The sequence below is a fragment of the Manacus candei genome, unplaced genomic scaffold (genome assembly GCF_025592945.1).
Source record: "Manacus candei isolate 608988 ecotype Guabito, Panama unplaced genomic scaffold, ASM2559294v1 h1tg000063l, whole genome shotgun sequence".
In the NCBI taxonomy this organism is placed as follows: domain Eukaryota; kingdom Metazoa; phylum Chordata; class Aves; order Passeriformes; family Pipridae; genus Manacus; species Manacus candei.
The window spans coordinates 6,711,337-6,728,358 of record NW_026138111.1 but is presented as its reverse complement, the minus strand read 5'-3'; the positions used below and the strand labels follow the sequence as shown (position 1 = coordinate 6,728,358).

General features: G+C 36.5%; 1 long non-coding RNA gene across 1 annotated transcript in view; it reads left to right on the top strand.

Annotated features, from left to right (window-relative positions):
• Window positions 1-619: 619 nt before the first annotated feature.
• LOC127478907 (uncharacterized) overlaps window positions 620-17,022 on the top strand; it is a 120,177-nt gene continuing 103,774 nt past the window's right edge. Inside the window, exons 1-2 of the long non-coding RNA XR_007907401.1 lie at window positions 620-760; window positions 5,772-5,907. This is a non-coding gene — a long non-coding RNA (uncharacterized LOC127478907). The remainder of the gene's footprint in view (window positions 761-5,771; window positions 5,908-17,022) is intronic.

Here is a 17,022-nt window from a genome sequence, read left to right as displayed (position 1 = left end):
TTAAAAAAATTGATACAAAACTTGAGGGAACAGAAATGCCATCTTGTCCAAGAATGGAGCTTTATGAGAAGGATTAAGAAATTAACCCATTTTCTCTAAAATATAATCAGAATTTAAAAGAACTGTCTCATTGAAATGCATCATTGAAACCTGATACCCTGAAAAGTATTCAGTTGAAAACTATTTAAATTTACTTGTCTTGGATTAGCAAAAAACAAAAAAGGCAAAAAGTAGAAGTTTTTTCAGACCAAATTGTGTACATGGAAACACAGCTAGATGTATGTCAGAATCTGGAGAACATAAAATAACAAAAAAACAAATTCCATTGCTTCTTTGCCATGTGTATTCATAAAAGTCTGCAGTTCTTGAAGAACTGGGCAAGAACAGCAACGACTATAAAGGAATGTGGGCAGCATAGCAATGGCTGTCCTACTTTGTACTGCTTTGTTAAGAATTGGAATCTGTTACAGGCTTGTATATTCTGGGTGCCTTTTCTCCAGAAGTTCCAAAGAGACAGATAAAAAGATCTGCTTCATTTTTAGAGCCAAAAAAGAAAAAAAAGGTTTGTTTTCTTTTTTTTTTTTTTTAAGGGAATGAAGTGGTACTGCAGGGTATTGCAAGGATAAAGGAATTTTCTGGCATTTGTCACAAAAGCTTGGGTGATAAACTTATCTGTTTGATAAAACTTTCTCCTAGTGTATCAAAATTAAGGAAATGCTCAGGCTGTGTTGAATCTGGGAGTCAGCAACTGGTGCATGAGGTAAGATACTACACTATATTTTTTGCCTGCTAGCTGCAGCTGCTGTATCAATGCTAGCCAATAGCACAACCAGTTCACCTGCATCCTGTAAAGGACAGAGAACCATTAAAGGTCTCAGATGTGAGTCTTGCTCAGGAATCAGTGTTAGAAAGCTACTCTTCCTTGCTGATATAATACTTTGGTGGTTGGGATTCTCCTCTTGGTATACACTGAAGTTTCACCATAGGTGCCTAAGCAATGGATTAACTGCATTGGAATGAAGAAAACACAATGCTTTCCTGGTCAAGCACTGCTTAAAGGTATTATAACATCTCTCTCTTAAATCTTCTCTTCTGTTCATTTCCTTCTGTTACAGTCAGTTTCCAACTGTCTTCCCATTCATTATATCATAAACACTGAGTACACAGGAGAGATTTAACTTGCCTGAGATGGATGACTCTTCTCTTACTTTAGGCTCATCCAAGACCTTTTAGCAGCTACCTGTTTGGCATCTCTGCATGTGCATAGAAGCCAGCTGATGGTGTTTTAACTTGTGCGCAAACATATCCACATCTGGTGAAAAAAACCCAAACAAAAACAAATAAGGAAAAAAACACAAAGCAACAAACTAAAAACCCAAACCCAAACCTCTGAGAAACTTTGTCAGAGATTATTATATTAAATTTAAGGAACTAATTTTTTCCCATATAGTAATAGTTTGTCTCTCTTCACCTGTTCCATGAATGAAATGAAGATTGAATATTTGTGAGGGGTTTGCTATCCATTGCTTTTTGCAACTGAAATGTAAACCAGTTTATTCTGTCTGAAAACAAGTAAAGACTTTGACACCAATTTTTGATCTCTGGCTTTACTCACATTTTTCAGTGAAAGCAGGTTTAAGAAAAAAAAAGCATCTACTTCTATTGAATTTTATACAATATCCTTCTATTTCATTTTTTTCTCGGCCTCTACGAAGCAGTCTTTAATAAAATTTTTGCACTATTCCCAAATTTCATAATGGTATTTTTTTTCTTGGCACAATTAAATTCCTTCCACAAGTAGTGACTCTTCTCAGATTTCAAACCCTAAAACCTTGAAACTGTGTGAGGACATTTTACATGATCTTATCATAGATTTAAACAGCTCAGGTGGCAGCATGATCAAATAATAAATTAGGTACATTGAAGACTCAAAATCAAAGCTCAATTAAACTAATTGACATAATTTTTTAAAAAGGAAATGAACTAGAAAAATGCTTGGTTAATACCAGAATGACTAATAATGCACCCTTAGATCACTCTTGACAAAAAAAACCAAAGTATCATACCAAAGCAAATCTTCAATGAAAACTACTAAAATACAAAATGCCATCAGTTCTTCCATTTAGTTTAATTTAATATATTTTTTCATTATTTTCTAGTTTTATGTATTACAAATCCTCCATTCTTTAGGTAAATTATTCATTAACTTGCTCGTAGAACTTGTAATGATAACAGGCTTCCTAATTACTATGTTTTTAATATTTTTAATATTTTTTCAGACCACTGAAATTTAAGAAGTTGGTAAGTTTTTGCAATGAGCTATGATTATACTACCAATCCTTCCTGAAACCTCACTCACTTTGCAAGTTACGTAATTATGTAAGACATAGACAGTTCCTTTCATTTTAAGGGAATGCGAACGTTGCCTTGTTCTCTGTCCATCAATATCCAGCTTCTGCTCTCCACAGTCTGACTGCCACCATCCCCTTATCAGACATCTTGACAGTATAATTGGAAATGGGTATCAGTAAGCACAGTAATGTGTCAGGGAAAGCAGCATTTCACCTGAGTCTTTCTTCACAACCTTTCCATTAAAAGGTCATACTTCTACAATCAGATGGAACAAGAATGTTCATTTGTTTCAACAACCCTGACAGTTGTTTCTAAGTTTCTTTTCATGAAAGCTGAAATTATTCCCTAGCCTAATATAACCTTCAGTGATTTTTTCCTTTTTAGATCAGTAGTAACATCGTATTTTGAATTTAAACTTGTCTTCTCATGACCAAATGTGATGCAAGGATTAACATTAGTTATCAGGTTTTGATCAACAAAAATGCACGTAGAAAACTATTGTGAATGTCTGGGTTCCACAGATCATACAGTGTGTGATTTATTAGTCTATGTCCAAGTTTGAAGTAATATATGCATTTTCTTATTTTGCATAAACAGAGGTTTCCTTTGTTTTCATTTATAATTTCAGCAATAAAAATATTCAGTGATCAAAACAAACTTCCTGCATGATTTTTTTTTTTTTAAATTTCAGAATTAATGCAAAACCTGGATATTCTTTTACCTTTTTCTCTAGAATGTTTTATTTTTGAGATGAACTATTTTTTTTTAGTGAATTATTATATAAATAGTCAATATTGTAGAAATTTTATTTGCTTTTGCTGCATCTCTCTTCTGTTTAAATTTCTTTTCTGATGTTAGATATTCATATACATTGAAATTCAGAATAACATGATTGGTTTTGTTTTTCATGCCAAGAAATGGTCACTTAACACTATTTGGATATAAACTAGCTTGGATAATATGCCATCTGCTTTCACAGTAATCACTAAAGAAAAATTGTTAAAAAAACCCGAAATATTATCAGCAAGTCAGCAGTAAGCTAACAGTTTTCACCAAATCCAGTGAAAGATGTTGGAATAATTATTTACTCCATGTAGCAAAAACAAAGCAAGAAAATATTTATTCTGGACATCCAGTTTATATCTGTATTCCCCTTTGATATTGAAAATCTCTTCAGACCTTTCTGGTGTGGGTTATATCTGTGATACAAACTTCTGCAAAAACTCAATGTTGCATGCCTCACTTTTCTAGTTCATTTATAATTAAGATGTTATTGAAGAAAATCCACAGAAAATTATCACAATTTTAAAGTTTCCACTTAAATTTAAATGTCAAAAATTTACTATTCTATAAGAATGGTTGAGATGCAAAGTGAAAACTAATAATGCATTCAAAAGTAGTATTAAAATTTGGATGAAGAAAATCTAAGCACAGATTCGCTTTTCTTTAGAAAAGCTTGCTTTTGAGAGGAGGCAAAACCATCAGCCTAGGGATCCACCTGCTGTTCCTATTTTGTCCCTTTCCCCTTCTCTTCCATTTTCGTTTTTACTGTGTCTTTTAATTATACAGATTCTCAATGAAACTAAACTTTGCTTGACTACTACAGAAAATCCTATCTGGATTTCATTGGATTCTTTATTAGTTACCTAACCAGGCATTATTAATATAGGCATTTTGTCATCTTTTTCTCTCCTACTCTCCTATGTATTTTATGCTATTGTTGTGGCTTAACCCCAGCCAGCAACCAAGCCCCACACAGCCACTCTCTCTCTCCCCTACCAGTGGGACTGGGGAGAGAATCAGAAGGGTAAAAACTGGAAAACTCATGGGCTGAGATAAAGACAGTTTAATAGGGAAGGGAAAAACCATGAACTCAAGCAAAGCAACATAAGGAATTCATTCACTGCTTCCCATAGGCAGGCAGATGTTCAGACATCACCATGAGAGCAGGGTCCTATCGTGTGTAACAGTGACTATGGAAGGCAAACATCATCTCTCAGAACATTTTACCCTTTTCTCCTTCTTCCCCAGCTTTATATACTGATCATGATCCCAAACGGTGTGGAATATCCCTTGTGTCAGTTTGGGTCATCTGTCCTGGCTGTGCCTCCTCACAACCTCTCATGCACCTCCAACTTCCTTGCCAGTGTGGCAGTATGAAAGGCAGAAAAAGCCTTGGCCCTGGGTAAGCACTGCTCAGTAATAACAAAAACATCTCTATATTATCAAATCGATGTTCAGCACAAGTTCAAAACACAGCCCCGTACTAGCCACTGTGAATAAAATTAACTCTACCCCAGCCAAAACCAGCACACCTGTCTACTAGTTTTCTTCTGGATATTATTCAGCCAGGAAAAAAAAATCCCAAATTCTATCAGTGTTTTATTTTTCTCCCAAATAATCCAGCAATTTTCTCTTTGCAATATTTTTCATTATGACTCTTCACTACCATAAGAGAACTATATTTTATTGATACTGTTGCTTTGCAAGGAAAGGCACCCTCTATACTTCACCAAATCTGTATACTGCACATTTAACTTTTTTGCCAAACACAGAATTGAAGCATTGCCAGCTTTGGGAAAAAAATTCACAAAGGCAGCAGCAGCAGCAAATATATGAGATGGATACATGAGATATAAGAAGAAGGTGGATATTATTTTCTTTTCAATGCTTCCTACAGCATTTAAAAACCAGAGAATTGAAAGACAGTCATCCATCACATTGCATGAAAGAGCTATCAGAGGGTATATGGAGAAAGAAGGATCATGCTGATAATGGGAAAACAGCAGCCAACAGTTGAGATTTATAACCATGACCTACAATGAGCTGTATAGATACTGGCTTTTCTGCCTCTCTGAAAACTCATATATCTGTAATGTGGTTTCCATCTAATTTTAGAGATTCAGCTGCTCATGGTTTGTTGCAGAATTAACCCTTGTATTTGGAGTGGAAAGAACTTAGCAGTAGAGAAGAGAAAGGAAGGTGAGACAAGGGTCTAATATGGCACCAGTGAGCAATTTTAACAGTCATTGGGAATAAGACACATTAGCAAATTTCAAGACAGAAAACATATAGAAAGGTACAAAAAATAAACCCTTATGGAATTACTGAATTGCCATCTAATTACAGAATGAGGCAATAAATCTTCTATAGTATTGTTTATTTTAAGAGACAAAAATTTTTGTTTTGAAAGAACTAAAATTAAAAACTATTGATTTTCAAAAAAAAAAAAAAAGAAAATATAAATGAGCTGAACAATCAACACCTTGTAATGCTGAAGTTATGTCTCTGGTTAATCACTGAAAAAAATATTGAAAGAAAAACATGAGATGACTGACACACTCATAAATTTATTTAGTGACGTTACAGACATTTCAGCACGCATGTGAAGAAAGCAGTCATGTCTTCTCTCTGCACAGGGCAGATGAGCTAAAGGAAGCTTCAGTCTGCATTGTCACATGGAGTATTGACATTTCAGTACCATAACAGATGCAACTGTTCACTGACCTTGAAATGTGATACACTCTCTTAGATATAAAATGCTGAAGGAAACAGGTAAGCATGCCTGACTTCATGTCATGTTGGTCTCCAAATTAGTTGAACCAGAGAGTGTAAACCCATTCTCCAACCAGAATAGCTGTTGTACTCCTATCTCAGCTGTGGCAGGTGAAGAGCAAGAAGAGATGAATCTGTAAATTAAGGAGAAACCAAAGCAATTGTGAACCTTTATTAAATGAGGAACAGTAGGAGACTGTGGATAAAGTGTTGGAGGTCAGAGACAGTGAACAAATTTTTAATATGTATTAGTTTTTGGCTGCCTAGAAGAGATCATTTGCTTGGTCGTCATGTCGGTGTTCTAAAGCCCAGAAGAAATCTGATGTAGCAGACAAACCAAAGGATAAACTGCCTGTATCTGCTCCCACAGAAGACAAGATTTTATTCCATCTTTAAAACAGACAACTAAAAACTGTTTAAAAAGAAGATCTTCCTGGCAGATAGACTGGATCTCTAATTGCTTTTCAGGTTCTTGAGGAGCTCTAGTGTTGGAAGGAAAAGAATCTTGATTGATCAAAACTTTAAAAAAAATGCTGCAGGAAACAGCTTTATTTGAGCTTAGATTAAACTTGAGCTGATCAGTTTATCTTTTCACTTCTAACCACTCCAATTTTTATATCTTCGTATCAATGGCAACAATTCTGAAGTTCTTCTTGGTTGAATAAATATAACAAATTCTGACTAACAGAATTAAACTTAAGTTTATTTAAATATAAGTTTAATTTAAACATAAGTGCTTTATGAGTGAATGAGTTCATCTTGGAGGTCCCATTATAAAAAACATGTATTGAATTAAATGTTCATTACATTAGTCATCCTTCACAATTAATTTCTTTCTAACCTGATAATCTATAGACTGGTCTCACAAAGAAACAGATAAATGTGATCACATTAGAAAATTCTGTCATTTCAGTTTCTCTTGTGAATATTGTGGTCCTGTGCTGTGTGTCCATGTTACACAGAAATTCAGAATTGATAATCAGATAGCATTTTTGGTGGTTTAAAAAGTTTATTATTAGGATTCATATATAAACCACTTGTCTAGGTGATTTAAATGTTCCTGATTCATCCAACAAGTCAAAGCATTCAGTGACAAACTTACACACAGTCACTTGATGATATCTTGAAGTATAACATGCCGTGTCATTCTCAGAGTGGAACTTTCACTCTTTAAAATTGCTATGTCATATCAAAATGGACTACGCACAATTGGTGTGGTCTGGCTTTTGCAGGTGCTTGTAGTGATAAAGGTCCTTTTCTCAAGTTTGCTTTTTCTGATATTTAGGTCAGAATGTTTCCATGTTATGTGTGAAAGTAGAAATACTTATTGCAATTCTACTGCTAACCAAGTTACCACCTCTGGTCAATGGAAAGAAGCAGGTACTCCTACTGCTAAATTCCATTTATTAAAATGGAATTCTACATGACTAGGCACATCACATCTGGCTGTCTATGCCTAAAATAACTTCTAAAATTAGGTGAGATGGAATCCAATACTTTGATCCTGTTTTGATTATCACTGGTGATGTGGAAAAAAATCCTAATTTCAGCTTCAAAGTTAGTGGCTGGAATACCTTATTTAAAGAGGCAGTATTCAACCTCATTTATCTGGAAAACAACAACAACAAAAACAAAAGTCCAAAATGTCAAGAATCTCACAATCTTCTAAGGGCATTGAGACAAAAATCAGGAAGAAAGAAGAAAGCCATATTTATATTTTAAAAGGAATAATTGGTTGATGTTGGTTACTGCTCCAGGAGGTTCATTGATGCCCTCTGCACAGTAATAGCCATAAACATATGTACTTATCATGGACTAGCGATCACTAGTGTTGTCCCCCAGGGATCAGTGTTGGGCCCAGTTCTATTTAATATCTTTATCAATGATTTAGATGAGGGAATTGAGTCCACCATCAACAAATTTGCAGATGACACTAAGTACACATTTACCAAGTTTCTTCTATATTAAGTTTCACTCGTTAATGTTGTTACAATCCACTAATTTCAAGAAATTCCAATTTTATACCTCGGTCCACAAAAGCGGAGAGGGGAAAAGGTTTGAGTCTATCTGGAGCAAGACTAAGACACAGTCGAGGTCAGATGTTGGTAACCAAAATAATTCTCTCTTGTTCTCTATTAAGGAAAAGAGAGAAAGGAGGAAAATAGGAAAGTAGGAAAAAGGGGGAGGATGACTACAAAAAGTAAATAGTCATCACTCTGTGGATCCCACAGCGCCCCAAAAGTCCACTCATCTTCTGTGGATCAGTGGGGAGAGCTCTATATGAGCTTACCAAGTGAACCTTTTTTTACGTTGGCTAAGCAGTGTGCTTTGCAGTAACATTTCAGCAATCTTGCCCAAGCCTGGGGACTATGACAATGGCACGTTCACCCCATAGTAATTTCGACCACTTCATATAGTCATGGGTGTCTATGCAATGGCTGTGTGCTACCCTTAAAATCTACAAGTTGAATCGCACAATGTTACCTTATTCAGGCAAAAGGTAAATGCACAGTCTGTAGGCTGTGGTTAACTGAACATCCTGTTATTGCAGTGGTCTCCTGATTGCAAATTTCTGTAACAGCAAAGCAACTTGCCTTCTACTGTTCAAGCCATGGCAGAATATATGTTGCTTTACAGCAGTTAGCAGTTTAAGCAATGTCAGAACATATATTGCTTCTTACCAGTTCTATACAAATATACAGTTTTTAAGTAGTTAACTAGATCTTCTAAGAAATCGAAATGTCTTTTCACACTGTTATACATCCTATGTGATCAGTTCATAATATTTATCTCTTATATTTGTATGAAAGAGTATTATATATATAAATAAAAATACATTTATAGATATAATATTTTATATGTTGTTATTGCACAATATCAGAGGTCCAGGATGTATACCTCAACTATTTCTTTTGATGCAGTACGGATTTTTGGCTCAACTGTCTGTTATCTAGCTGCCTGTAAATCACAAATCCAAATTACCTTAGCTACACAGCTAACATAATTGCCCTTCATATTCTTCAGATCTATATAACATTCCTCAATTCTGTATACACTATAGGAGCAGATACGAAATTACTGATGGATTTCCACAGGTCAGTGTGTGACTGGCTTGTTTTGTATTTCAAGTTTTTATTCCATGTTCCAAACTTTGATTTTGACTTTTATGATACCTTCCATTTGCATAGCATTGGGTTTTCGTCTAGTTTTGAATGACGAAAACAACCTCCAGTATTTTTCACTGTTTACCAGTAAAATGATATAGACTCAATTTCATAATCTTTGGCTTTGTCTTTAAAATTCACCAATAAACCTTACCGTTTAAGTTCTGCTGGATTTGTAAGTTCAAAATGTTACTTCTGTGGAATGGAATCCAATTCAAATAAGATTCCCTAGAAAGGTGGGGAGTCATTTTCTCCACCGAGACCTCACCTCAGAAACTGTAATTTAAATCATTATCTCCAGATTTGCCACTGACTCCTTTTTTCATTCTTTACAGAGATCAGAGACTTTCCACATCTTTTAAAGTTATGGGGCTATAACCAAAATTAACAATTAAAAATTTCTTGAACACTCTCAAAGTTCCTCAGCAGAAGCAAATAGGCTCTACATAACTCTACAGTGATAGAAAAACAATGTCATTTTTCTTCCTTGTCTACTATAAAATCTGTGCAAGAAAATGAAGGATAAGGAGTTCCTGGAGCAGGTCCAGTGGAGGGCAACAAAGTTGATTAAGGGACTGGAGCATCTCAGTTATGAGGTAATGCTGAGGGAGCTATACCTGTTCAACCTTGAGAAGAGATGACTGAGAGAGGACCTCATCAACATATATAAATGTCTGAAGGGAGGGTGTCAAGAGGATGGAACCAGGCTCTTGGTGGTGCCAAGCGGCAGGACAAGAGGCAATGGGCAGAATCTGATGCACAAGAAGTTCCACCTGAACATGAGGAAGACCTTTACTGTGCAGGTGGCTGAGCACCAGCACATGTTGTCCAGAGAAGCTGAGGAGCCTCCCTCACTGGAGGTATTCAAGAACCATCTGGATGCAATCCTGTGCAATGTGCTCTAGAATGACTCTGTTTGAGCAGAGAGGTTGGACCAGATGACCCACTGTAGACCCTTCCAACCTCATGCATTCTGTGGTATGATAGGACTAACACTCATGTCTCAGGAAATGGACATTGGATATAGTAGAAAGGTTTATACCAAGGGAAAAGTTTACCTCCGGTGTTTGTTTGGAAACATTATGGAAGGCTTTGATTTATTACATCACGGTAATTTTTTTTCTCATTGACTTCAGTTATGAATTGGGAGTAGCAAAAAGCTTGAAGTGAATCAGCATTTTCCTCATAGGGGCCTCACCTAACTTCTGTGGAGATCAAAAATAAGAAAAATGTTTTCCTGTGTCACCACTGCCTTGGGAGAGGGGAAAGAGATAAAAACAAATCTATTTTAATTTTTGTCCACAAAATTCATGAATTTTGTCTTTAATGTCTGTCACTAGAAGTAATCTCTGCATAATTGATATTTCTAAGACTCACTCCTTCCACAATACATTACTTCAAGCTGAGACTGTTCTTAAATGAAAGATGTTTTGGTTGGAATTTTAAAACTATTGTTTACACTGTTGTTTACAATGGAACATTGTAAATTGCATTTTCTTTCACAGAAATTTTAGTTGTAATTATACTAGTTTGTAATTTAAAAATAAATATTTAAGGAATATTAGTCTGTATATCTAAATATAGACTTTTTCCGGCTTTCAGAATAAATGCTTTTATTCATCACTACTTTTGTATCTCATACTAGTGACCTCCAGGACAAAAGGATTTCAAGCATTCTAGTTATTCTGTTGAAATACTCTGCAAAAATATTACTGTACTGTGTTGAAAATAATAATACATGGGGATAAGTGAGGTCCATTATCAAATGCATTGCATATTATCACAAAAGAGATGAGGTGTAATGTTTTCTAGCTTTCTTACAATTACTTCTTTTTCAAATTATTTCAACTTACAACAGTCCTCTAAAAGAGAATTTTCAATATTTCATTGGACATCTGCAACTGTGAGTTTTTTAAAAAGTACACTGACAGTGAATATCTAATATGACACTCAAAATAAAATTCTTTTGGACAAAATGTTGGCATCTTGTAAGGATGTAGGAGAAATCCACTGCTAGTGTCTTGCATGAATGAAAGCAAGTTCAAGCTTTCTTTACACACAAAAGCTGGCAAAAAAATGACACAATACCTTCTTTATTCGTAGCAGTATCTGTTGTGCACATTTTGTTATTCCTTAAAGGAGCAGACATAGGATTGACATTCTCTCACTTAACCTTTAGCATAAAGGAGTTGAATGTCTAGTCTCAAGAGGTAGCCTAAATAACTAATTAAGGTTCATCCTATGTTGTGACACAATAGATTCCTCCCTGGAGTTGCTTATCTCTTGGCTTTGATGTACTAAACCAGGCAATAAGAATGACAGCCACAATACAGGCTATTTATATGAAATTTCTAGTCCCCTTCACTGGAGTTCATGCTCCTCTCTGTGCTGTAAAAACATTTACAGCATTTATTTTTGCTGCTATTCTTATTTGTATTTTTTATTTCTTTTATCTTTTCATGGCTAGGCTTTGCGAACGAAGATTTGGGAAGGCTCTATCCACATTTGTTACAGGCACGCTGGTGGGTTATGAGGCCAATACGAGACAGACATATCTGATTGCAAAAGGCACAGTAGAAAGACTCCTTAGATGGTATATTCTGCAAGACACGGTTCTTTCTGCATTGCCTTTTCTCCTCGAGAGTGATCCTGCGTGTGTTCTCAAAGGAGACAGCAGTGTTATAGATGGTGTGTCTCCAGGCCTCCCCATTTGAGGCCAGAGTAGACCAGTTATGGTGATCAATATGGCCAAGGCTGAGATCTTGTTTCAGGGAGTCCTTGTATCTTTTCTTCGGGGCTCCTCTCATGTGGCAGCCAGTGGCAAGTTCACCATAAAGCAGGATCTTAGAGAGGCGGTGATCTTTCATCCTTGAGACGTGCCCTGCCCATTGCAGCTGTGTTCTCATCAACATGGCCTCTATACTTGTGACTGTTGCTTGTTCTAGAACAAGCATAATCTGACCAGTGGATGTTTAGGATTGTACGGAGACAGCGTTGATGGAAGAGTTCTAGGAGACGCAGGTGGTGGCGGTAAATGACCCATGATTCAGATCCATATAAGAGAGTAGACAGCACTATGGCTCTGTAAACACTGATCTTGGTACTTTTCTTCAAGTGTTTATTACGCCATACTCTTTTGTGGAGTTTTCCAAAAGCACTACATGCATTTGCTAACCTGTTGTCTATCTCCCCATCAATCTTACCATCTGAGGAGATGAGGCTACCTAGGTAATTAAACTGCTGGACTGATCTGAGCTCCGATTGGCCAATGGTGATATGGGGATGATGGGGGACTTCCTGAGGTGCAGGTTGATGGAGGACCTGTCTTCTTTAAGCTGACTTCCAGCCCAAAGAGCTCAGCAGCATCTGCAAAGCAGGATGTTAAACGCTGCAGAGCTGTTTCTGCATGAGCAACAAGGGCGGTGTCATCAGCATAAAGCAGCTCCCGGACAAGATGGTTTTTGATTTCTAGTACAGAGAATAATAATTAGCAGATTAATCTTTAAACATTTTATTCCTTTTTTTAATACAACTTTTATCAGCTTCCAAGTATTCTATTTGTTCCTAATTGCCATAAGGATAGGTTAAATAAATTTATTTATATTTTATTTTTCATTTAGCACTTGAAAACATAATATTAAAAGCCAACATACAGTGCCACTCTAAATCTTGTAGTGCAGATATATATTTTCACTAAAATCCATGACTAATTTTGCCTTATAAATTAAATGGATGATGTGTTGATTTTGCGTGTGAAATTTTGTAGAAAAAGGAAAATATGAGTATTTTGATCTGCTTCAAATTATTTTTAGTTACACTTTAAGAGAAAAATAAATAAAAACATGTATTGCAAGATTTCAGTTTCAAGAAAAACTAATGAAGGTCCTCTCCATATATTCCCCTGTTCCCATGAAGTTCATAGAGTGTTCTGATTTGGAAGGGATCCACAAAGATCATCAATGTCCGACTCCCAAGACCTGGTACTCTTGTTCTGAAGAACACCTGGCTTAAACCTAAACTCAGCAGATAACTTCATCTCTTTTTGAGGCCCAAGACCATCTGTACAGTATTCTGCAGAGCTTATATGTAAAAACACCCTAGGGTAGAAACAGACCCTGATCACACTTAACCAAGCTAAGCTAAGCTAAGTTAAACCAAGCTAAGTGTGATCATGTTAGAAATTCCTGGAATGGATTGCTCATACCTACCTAATACAGAGTTTGAACCAGATTTCCACCAAATCTTTGTTACAGTCCTGTGGTCCTAAGCTGAATTGTCTCTGTCTTGTGTAGCTTTTCAGTTCAAATGAACTGAAATAATGTGAAGTTTGTTTAACTTCTCACCACACTGCTTTGACTTGTTTCTAAATGTTTCCTCACCCAGGGGCACAGTCTTCTGGCTGCTCCCAGTTGAGCATGAGCATGTCCCTGCAGCCTCCTCAGACTGAGATACCCCAGGGGGTCTTGTTTGTTTGACAGGGACCCTCTGAGTTTGCCAGATATTTCCCATAGAGGCACTGGCAGAGCTCAAACTCTGCCAAGAGTCCAGCAGCACTGGCTTAACTGGGCTTAATCCATAGAGGAACTGAAACCTAGGGTAATGTGATCTCCTGGATTCTCACTGTGTTAAACTATAAGGTAGGCAAATATCTTCTACGATAAGAATTAAAGAACTTCTGGTGAATCAAAGAAGAAATTTCAAGAACTTGAATATTATGCTTAAAAAGTTGTAATGCCCGAGGAATCCACTCTGTTTGACACACAATTAAGAAGCGATACACTGAAGTTAGAAGAACTGCGAATTTTCAGTTAGGCATCTAAAATTCTAGTTCTCACACAACTGTGCTAAATATGACCATTGGCTCTAGATGTAGTTTCCTTTTTGAGCTAGAATTTTCAGATCAGAACAGTTAAATTGGGAACAGATGCAAAAAGGTGCATTTGTTTGTTCAGTGATCACTCAAACACAAATACAATAATATGGGATGTGAGAGAAGGTGCTAACTAGCTAATTGTGATTCTGATGATGGTTTTGGCACATTCATAATTGTATAAGCAAGTAATTGACTTTGTATTGTATATTATTGCTTTTATCATCAGTACATCAGAGACAGATAAATTTTCCATCTGTCTCTATAATATTCCAAGCGTGTCTTTAGTAGGAGAAAACATTCATGTTTTTTATTAATTTGCCTCTATTGGTTTCTAATTACAATCTTTATCATTTTCATTTAAAACCTCATGATCCAGAGCTCAAAAATGAACAACTGAAATTTATATTTAGCAACAATTGTGTAAAATAATAAACCAGGAAAAGTTCTGCTGTTGCAACTTTCATCTTTCATACTTTCAGTGAATATACTAATGGTGCAATTACTGTTGTGTTAAAAACTGAAATAACATACCTACCTTACCCTATGAATAGCTAATCAGATTCTGATGTGATCAGTCAGAGCCTCAAATCTGCAGATGTCCTCCTTTATTTCTACAGTGTACACTGTCAGGTTTTAATTTTGTGTTGTTACTCGCACAGGAAATGAACAGGAGTTTAAGAGGAAATTACTTTCCCCTTCTGTCCCCAACCATATTGTATAATTCAGTTCGTTGTTAAATGCAGTTTGCATATAACAATAACCTTAAAGCTAACTTGTTTCTTGGTATGCAAGTGAAGCAAGATTATATTGACCCTAACTCTTGCTTCAAACAATAACATGTCTATTATGAGTGAAATGTGAAGAATCTTGTACATCAGATCTTCCTCTGCAGAAAAATGGATTATGTCACAGTCTTGTCACAGATGCAAGTAAGTCAGCTCAGGACATCCCCAGGAAACTTCATAACTCTATAAGACTCAAGCATGAATTTAGAGATTAAAAAGGCAGAGAACAATTTTGAAGTTGTACCTCAGTATCTCTTTTCACACAATTTACCCTAAGTAAATTGTATTAATAGCTGAACAGGTATACTTCCGTTATTCCATTTTCACATGTTTTTTTCCACAGGTAGAGGAACACATTACTGCTACCATTTTGACTTCACCTGTTCATGACCTCCTGGTTGAGATTATTAGTCCTCTTACCTCCACTTCTTAAATATTTTGGCTGATATGAGTTGAGTTATGCACATTTCATTTAGGAGGTCTCTGCCAAGAAAGAGGTTTTAAGAAATCAGTTTATCTTTGTTGGTCGATCCTGGAGTAATAACCAACTGTAGAAAAATATGTGCAGAGAACATTAATTAGCAGAGGAAGAAAAAATTAAGGATAGTTCGCTTGGTATGTTGACCTTTTTATCTGGAAAATATAGCTATAAAATCACCTAGGCAGATTGCCTTTGTAAGGCAGGCCATAGAGTTTAATTCAGTAATTCCTACATGAAAACAATGAGACAATCATGACTATGAGATTTACCACAGTTCCTACTCCTTTTGGAAGCAGAGGATCATTTTTGAAAGATTATGTGCACAGATTGTGAAAACCCTGTGTTTAAGTAATGTCTGTTTTTTTTAAATAAAATTCATATTCTGAGCTATAAGTGTGACATAATACTGTAGACAAAGTTTAACTTTCTTCTCAGTCAAATAACTCAAAATGAAATAATAATTATGCTCATTATCATGTTTTTAAATTTAGATCAACTTTTTTCATGAAAATTATGATTTATCCATTGTGCTCATGTTCATGGACTGTTCAGCAACAAATTAAAGTCCCGTGCAGGGCTAAGAGTTGGACTCGATGATCCTTGTGGGTCCCTTCTAACTCAGCATATTCTGTGATTCCGTGATTTGTGTATGAGGTCATAAGAGTAGGAATCATTACGTTTCATTTTTTCTATCAGCCTTCTTAGTGGTTTACAAGAAGTTTACACCTGCTGTGTAATATTAAGACTCAGTCAGTTATAACACTGGCTGAGACTGAACGTGTCATTAATCATAGATTCATCTTTCAATCAGCTTCATTCTTTGTACTTTTACAGTATTTTGTGTTCCTACATTAAAAAAGGTAATTGAAATATAAATGTATTTGCAATAATTTTAGTTTGCAGATATTGATTGATCCACACCAAGTTTGATAGATTGTCCTATGGCAGCTTATCAAACTAGAGTTCTTTTTTTCTGGGGTCACCACTTTATGTTCCATCACTTACAGTTTTCATTTTAAACAAATAAACAAACAAACAAACAGAACCTCCCTAGATTTCTGCTGAAAAAAAGTCTATGGAAAAGCCAGGTAATTGAAAGTGGGTGCACTTTGGCCACAACAATCTCCTGCAGCACTACAGATTGGGGACAGAGTGGCTGGAAAGCAACCAGGCAGAAAGGGACCTGGGAGTTTGGATTGACAGGAAGCTGAAAATGAGCCAGCAGTGTGCCCAGGTGGCCAAAAAGGCCAATGGCATTCTGGCCTGGATCAGGAACAGTATGGTCAACAGGACCAGGGAAGTGATTCTTCCCCTGTACTCAGCGCTGGTGAGGCCACACCTCAAGTCCTATGTCCAGTTCTGGGCCCCTTGGTTCAGGAAGGATATTGAGGTGCTGGAGCAGGTCCAGAGCAGAGCAATGAGACTGGTGAAGGGACTGGAGCACAAGTCCTGTGAGGAGAGGCTGAGGGAGCTGGGGTTGTTCAGCCTGGAGAAGAGGAGGCTCAGGGGAGACCTCATCACTCTGTACAACTCCCTGAAAGGAGGTTGTAGCCAGGTGGGGTTTGGTCTCTTCTCCCAGGCAGCTCTCAGTAAGACAGAGGGCATGGTCTTAAGCTCTGCCAGGGGAAGTTTAGGTTGGATATTAGGAAGAAATTCTTTACAGAGAGGGTATTCAGACATTAGAATGGGATGCCCAGGGAAATGGTAGATTCTCCATCCCTGGAGGTTTTTAAGATGAGACTGGATGTGGTACTTAGTGCCATGGTCTAGTAACACGGCAGTAGTGGATCCATTGGACTTGATCTCAGAGGT